At 38.3% G+C, this 7,960-nt stretch overlaps 1 pseudogene; it reads left to right on the top strand.

The window, feature by feature from the left end:
* Positions 1-6,859: 6,859 nt before the first annotated feature.
* On the top strand, positions 6,860-7,345 carry LOC108523699 (aldose reductase pseudogene; annotated as a pseudogene).
* Positions 7,346-7,960: the final 615 nt, after the last annotated feature.

Genomic DNA, 7,960 nt, shown 5'->3' with positions numbered 1-7,960 from the left:
TTCCTTTGTAGGGACATGGATGCAGCTGGAAACCATCCTTCTCAGCAAACTATCACAGGAACAGAAAACCTAACACCACCTGTTCTCATTTATAGGTGGGAATTGAACAATGTGATCACTTGGACACAGGAAGGGGAACATTACACAACGGGTCCTATTGTGGGGAGGGGTGTGAGGGGAGAGATAGCATTAGGAGATATACCTAATGTAAATGACGAGTTAATGGGTGCAGCACACCAACATGGCACATTGTACATATGTAACAACCCTGCACGTTATGCATATATACCCTTGAACTTAAAGTATAATAACAAAATAAAATAAAATGGTTAACAGTTAAGCTAATTTGCGTAGAACAATGGCCACTAAGTAAAGAGAAACTGGAACCTTTAGAGGACTTCGTTACTGAACAATTAGGAAAAGGACACATCGCTCCAACATTTTCCCCCTGGAATTCTCCAGTGTTTGTAATTAAGAAAATATCAGGTAAATGGAGAATGTTGACAGACCTTAGAATCATTAATTCAGTTATACAACCCATGTGTACATTACAGACAGGATTGACTCCTCCTGCTCAGGTTCCAAAAACTTCTCTTTAATAGTCATAGATTTAAAGATTCTTTCTTTACTATCCCCTTAGCTGAGCAAGACTGTGAACGGTTTGCATTTATAATTCCTGAAGTAAACAACCTGCATCCTGCTAAGCATTTTCATTGGAAAGAGTTGCCACAAAGCATATTAAACTGTCTGACAATTTGCCAGGTGTATGTAGGGCAAGCAATTGAACCTACTCATAAAAAATATTTACAGTGTTACATTATTCATTATATGGATGATATACTTTGTTCTGCCCCCTCCTGAGTAATATTCTAATGTTATGATCACTTGCAAAACTCGATTTCTCATGCTGGTTTAATTATAGCTCCTGACAAATTTCAGACTATTACTTCTTACTCCTACTTGAGGACCTTAGTGAATGACACTACAATAGTTCCAAGAAGGTAACTGTACATAGGAATCAATTGAAAACATTAAATGACTTTCAAAATTAATAGGGGACATTAATTGGAAACAACCTGCTCTAGGCATTCGTACCTATGCCATGAGTAATCTATTTTCTATCCTTAGAGGAGATCCTAGTCTCACAAGCCCTCTGCATTTAAAAAAAAGGACGCTGAGGCAGAGTTACAGCTGATTGAAAAGAAGTCCATAAAGCTCAAANGGACCTTAGTGAATGACACTACAATAGTTCCAAGAAGGTAACTGTACATAGGAATCAATTGAAAACATTAAATGACTTTCAAAAATTAATAGGGGACATTAATTGGAAACAACCTGCTCTAGGCATTCGTACCTATGCCATGAGTAATCTATTTTCTATCCTTAGAGGAGATCCTAGTCTCACAAGCCCTCTGCATTTAAAAAAAAGGACGCTGAGGCAGAGTTACAGCTGATTGAAAAAGAAGTCCATAAAGCTCAAATAAATAGAATATATCCAGAGAAGACTCTAGTTTTGCTAATTTTTCCAATTCAGCCTTCACCTACTGATGTTATTATCCAAGAGCAGGACTTAGTAGAATGGTTTTTTCTTCCACATACTAATTCATGGACTCTAACTTCTTATTTGGATCAACTCACTAGTATGATAGGAAATGGGAGAACTTGGATTGTTAAATTACATGGATATGATCCTGGAAAAATTATTGTCCCTCTCACGAAGGCACACATACAGCAAGCTTTTATAAATAGTCTTACTTAGCAAGCCCATTTAGCTGACTTTGTGGGTATTCTCGATAATCATTTTCCTAAAACAAAATTATTTCAAAATTTGAAATTAACTAATTGGATTCTCCCTAAAATAACTAAATTTAAACCAATTTAAGGTGCTGAGAATATCTTCACAGATGGGTCTAGTAGTGGTAAAGCTTCTTATTCTGGATCGAAAGGTAAAGTTTTTCAGATGTCCTAAACCTCAGCTCAAAAAGCAGAGCTTATAGCTGTAATTGAGGTATGGACTTCATTTGATATGCCTATTAATATGATTTCTGATTCTTCATACATGATTCATTCCACACAATTAATTGAAAATGCTCAGTTATGATTTCATATGGATGAACAACCAGTGACTTTATTTACCCAATTGCAAACAGCAGTTAAGAGCAGAGTGCACCATTTTTACATTACTCATATTAGAGCTCATACACCTGTTCCAGGACCTTTCACTGCAGGGAGTCAAATGGCTGATTGTCTAGTTGCTACTGCAATATCTAATGCCAGACACTTTCTCAGTTCAACCTGTTTTAATGCCTCTGGTCTCAAACGCAGATACAGCATTACGTGGAAAGAAGCTAATGATATTTTCCAGTGATGCCCAACTTGCCAAATGGTGCTTTCCTCATCTTTTACAGAAGGAGTTAATCCTCAGAAAATGGAACCTAATTCTCTTTGGCAAATGGATGTCACTCATGTCCCCTCATTTGGGATACTAGCTTATTTACATGTATGTGTAGACACTTTTCTGACTTTGTCTGGGCTACATCCCAATCAGGAGAGTCTTCTGCCTGTGTTAAACATCACCTTTTGCAGTGTTTTGCAGTGATGGGCATTACAACTTCTATCAAAACAGACAATGCCCCAGGCTATACTAACCAAGCTCTAGCTACATTTTTCTCTATATGGAATATTAAACACATCACTGGTATGCCATATAATTTTCAAGGAAAAGCCATAGTGGAAAGAATGAATCTGTTCCTGATACAGCAGTTGCAAAAGCAAAAAGGGGGAAACAAGAACTATGGGACACTCCATATGCAATTGAATCTAGCATTATTGACTTTAAATTTTTTAAGCCTGCCTAAAGGCCACATGCTATCAGCAGCTAAACAGCATTTACAGAAACCAGCTGCAAAGACAGAGCAGAAAAACTAGTTTGGTGGACAGATCTGATAACAAAAAGTTGGGCAATAAGTAAAATAATAACTTGGGGTAGAAGTTATGCTTGTGTTTCTCTAGGCCAGAACCAGCAGCTGATTTGGATACCATCAAGACACCTGAAACCTTACGCTGAGCCAGATGCCGAGGAAGAGATTCCAGGAGGATCCCAAGGATCCCCCGGTTGCAGCCATGTTGAGACTGATGCTGAGGAGAACCCCAAGTGTCATGAGCAACACCCATTAAACACAGCCACCTACCTGGTGACAGATCAAGAAGCTGTCACAGATGGTGGAAGAAAACCTGAGGAATATGGAACAACCAGTCACAATGAGTAATCTAATGATAGCTCTGATAGCAGGCATCACCATTGCCATGAGTATTCCTTTAGCAATGGCTGACACAGAGAACAATTACACCTATTGGGCATATTTACCTTTTCCACCACTTCTATGGCCTGTAACTTGGCTGGATCCCCTAGTGGAGGTACACACTAATGATAGCTCTTTGATGTTTGGTCCTACAGATGATAGAGGCCCATCTCACCCCCATGAGGAAGGAACTGTTACGAATATTTCTTCACGATTTGAACATCCAACTATCTGTTTGAGAAAGGCCACTAGTTGTCTACCCCCTCACTGTCAATCTTGACTGGCAATAATGCCTGGATGTAATCACTTTCTTACACAGTTACACATGCTTTCTGATCTCAGTATTTACCGTAATAAATCTGCTCCTATAATTGAGGCATAACACCCTCAAAAACCTGTTTGTAAACAGAATTGGACCTGGCCAGAAATAATGAATGTGCTTGTTTGGGAATATTGCTTTGCAGAACAGGCAGAGGTGCTGCACAACGATTCCTATGGAATCATTATTGGTTGGTCCCCTAAGGGGATGGTTAGCTTGAATTGTACCTCTCAGTCTGTGTGCCATGGCCACACTATGTTCAGCTGGTCTGAACAAAATTGTCAGATGGTAGAACTTGTAAGGTGTATGACAAGAGTTCCTATTATCTGGAAACATTGCAGTATAGTGGCAGCTCAACCTCAAATGATATGGCCTGCTGTAGGAGCCAAACATAAGGATTTGTGGAAACTACTAATGGCTCTTAATAAGATCAATATTTGGGAAAGAATAAAAAAGGATCTAGAAGGACACTCTATAAACTTTTCTTGTCTTTGGATATTGCAAAATTAAAAGAACAAATATTTAAAGCATCCCAGACACACCTGACCTTAATGCCAGGAAAGGGAGTGCTTGAAGGAGCTGCAGACAGATTAGCAGCTAGTAACCCATTTAAAAAGATAAAAACACTTGGAAGCTCTGTAATTTCAATGATGATTGTGCTTTTAATGTGTGTTGTTTTTCTTCATATAGTCTGCAGATGCGGATCCCAACTCCTGCAAGAAGTAATTCACTGTGATAAAGCCACCATTGCTTTTATTGTCTTGAAAAAACAAAAAGGGAGAACATGTTCGGAACAGGCCCCCAAACTGGCCATAAACAAAATCTCTGCAGCACTGTGACATGTTCATGATGGCCATGACACCCACGCTGAAGGCTGTGGGTTTACCGGAATGAGGGCAAGGAACGCCTGGCCCACTCAGGGTGGAAAACTGCTTAAGGCGTTCCTAAGCCACAAACAATAGCACAAGAAATCTGTGCCTTAAGGACATGTTCCTGCTGCTGATAACTAGCCAGAGCCCATCCCTTTGTTTTGACCCATCCCTTTGTTTCCTGTTTTTGTTAATCTATAATGTATAGAAGCAATGCTTATCACTGACTTGCTATCAATAAGTATGTGGGTGAAACTCTGTTCATGGCTCTCAGCTCTGAAGGCTGTCAGCCCCCTGATTTCCCACTCCACACTCCATATTTCTGTGTGTGTGTCTTTATTTCCTCTAGCACTGCTGGGTTAGGGTCTCCACGACTGAGCTGGTCTCAGCAGGGATGAGGGATGAAAGAGTATAAATTGTGTGCAGTGTATGCTGTTCAAGTGATGGGTGCACCAACATCCCAGAAATTACCACTAAAAAACTTACTCATGTAATCAAACACCACCCATTCCCCCAATAACGTATGTAAATCAAAAATTAAAAAAAATCATATGAACGGAGGTGGTAGGAGGAGAAAGAGATAATTTCTTAAAGGAAAAGAAAGATTTCAGGTCAAGAAAAAGAGAGATAAATTAATTTGCAGAGAAAATCAACTAGTGACTTCCTATTTTCACATAAAATCAAAATCCCATTTATTTCATCTTCATGGTGTAAAATAAACATGTTGTTAGAATGATTTTTCTCTGAAATAATCTAGTTTTTGATAATGTTTGGTCAGAATTGACTAAATATTTCATACTATAAGGGCCTGGCATCTGCTATAATCTCATCCTACAGGCTGTCAAAATGCTGAACTCCAATGGCCCCTTTTAATAAAATAATAAACTATTTTCAACTGAAGTACTTCTTCTTCCACTGAAGCTCTTTGATTTTTGCCATCAATACCCTAGAATATGCAATAACATATGCAATTTTCTTTGATAATTATAAAAGAAGGGAGAGCACATCCTTGAAAATTAGTCTGTTTATGGAATCAAAGAGCTAGTTCAAGGTTTCAAAGAAAACACTTATATACTGTTGATGGGAGTGTAAATTAGTTCAACCATGTGGAAAGCAGTACAGTGATTCCTCAAAGAGCTAGAAACAGAACTACCATTCAACCCCAGCAATCCCATCACTGGGTATATACCCAGAGGAATATAAATAATTTTACCATAAAGACATAATCTTGCAAATGTTCATTGCAACACTATTCAAAATAGCAAAAAATTGAATCAATCTAAATGGCCATCAATGACAGAGTTCATGGTACATATACACCATGGAATACTGTGCAGTCATAAAAAGAATGAGATCATGTATTTTGCAGGAGCATGGATGGAGCCAGAGGCTATTATCCTCAGCAAACTAACACAGGAACAGAAAATCAAATACCACACATTCTCTCTTATAACTGGGAGCTAAATCATGAGAACTCATGAATACAATGAAAGGAACAACACACTGGGATCTACTTGAAGGTGGAGGGTGGGAGGAGGAAGTGGAGCAGAAAAGGCAACTATTAGTTACTGGGCTTAATTCCTTGGTGATGAAATAATCTGTACAACAGACCCCCGTGACACAAGGTTACCTATGTAACAAATATTCACATGTACCCCTGGACCAAAAATAAAAGTTGTTTTTTAAAAGGGGAAAAAACCTCTATGAAATTGTTCTGGGCAATGATTTTTTGGATGTGACTCTGAAAGCAGAGGCAACAAAAGTAAACATAGAAAAATGGGATTACATTAAACTAAAAAGTTTCTCCACAAAAGAAAACAATGAACAGGATAGAGAGACAATCTACTGAATGAGATAATATATTTACAAACTACACATTTGATAAAGGGCTAATAACATCTGAAATACATAAGGAACTCAACAGTAATAAAGCAACCTGATTAAAAATGGGAAAAGAACCTGAACAGACATTTCTCAAAATAAGACAAATGCTCAACAGGTATATCAACAAATTCTTAACATGATTAATCATCAGGGAAAACACATCAAAACCATAAGAAAATTTCATGCCTATTAAAACGACTATTATAAAAAATATGAAAGATAACAAGTGTTGGTGAAAACATGGGGAAAAAGGAGTCATGGTGCCTTGTTGGTAGAAATGCTGTAAATTAGTACAGTCATTATAGAAAAGAGAATGAAATTTACTCAAAAAATTAGTAATGGAACTACTATATGATCCAGCAACCCCATTACTGTGTATATATCAAAAAGAAATCAGAAACGCAAAGAGATAACTGCACTCCCGTGATCAATGCAGCATTATTCCCAGTAGCCAAGATATGGAACAAGATATGGAATCAACCTAGGTGGATGAAGGGTTGGTGAAAGCTATTGGCATCTCCAACTTCAACTATTTTCACATCAGGAGGGTCTTAAACAAACGTGGTTTAAAGTATCAGCCAGTGGTTAAACAGATTGAGTTCTACACATACCTAACTCAAAAGAAGTTAATCCAGTACTGCCAGTCCAAAGGCATCATGGTGACTGCCTATAACCCCCTTGACTCTCCAGGACAGGGCCTGGGAAAGCTCAAGGACTCTTCCATCCTGGAGGATGCCGGGATCAAGGTGATCACAGTCAAGCACAAAAAAATTACAGCTCAGGTTCTGATTTGATTTCCCATTCAGAGAAACTTGGTGGTGAATCCCAAGTCTGTGACACAAAAATGCATTGCAGAGAACTTTAAGGTCTTTTACTTTGAACTGAGCAGCAAGGATATGACCACCTTACTTAGCTACAACAGAAACTGTGCCTTGGTAAGCTGGGCCTTCCGCAAGGATTACCCCTTTTAGGATGAATTTTGAAGCTGTGGATGCCTGCTGATCTCCAATTGACCTACATCTGTTTTTCCTGCCTCATTTTTTTTCTTGCCAATGTAATATAGCCTGTGACACTCAGTGGTGAGACAGCAATCTATTAATTGAACAGCGAGGGCTTGCCTGGCTTGATGTTGGGTCTGAAGAGCAGTACCCATAGAGTAGAAGTTTCTTCCAGTTTTCTTTGCCCCCTTTTTTGCCCAGCTGGGGAAAGTACAACCTGAATATCCTTTTATGACTAAGGAGAAACAAAATCTACAAGGTCAAAATAGTGCAACTAACAGTTGGGATTTGACTGCTTGGAATTGTAATCCTTTCAGCAAGACTTCTTTTTGCCTCAAATAAAAAGTGCTTTTGTGAGCTTGGAAAAAAACCCAAATAGGTAAATGGATGAAAGAAAATGTGATAAATATACATAATAGAATAGTATTCAGCCATAAAAACAGAAATCATGTCATTTGGGATGACATTAATGAATCTCAATGACATTATGTTAAATGCAATAGGCCAGGAACAGAGAGACTTTATGATCTTGCTGATAATGTGGAATCTAAAAATGTCAAACTCACAGAATGAGAGAGTAAAATGGTG

This window comes from Rhinopithecus bieti, unplaced genomic scaffold (assembly GCF_001698545.2).
Source record: "Rhinopithecus bieti isolate Rb0 unplaced genomic scaffold, ASM169854v2 scaffold_77115, whole genome shotgun sequence".
In the NCBI taxonomy this organism is placed as follows: Eukaryota; Metazoa; Chordata; class Mammalia; order Primates; family Cercopithecidae; genus Rhinopithecus; species Rhinopithecus bieti.
Note: the sequence above shows the minus strand (reverse complement) of the source record. Positions and strands in the feature narration are given on the sequence as shown.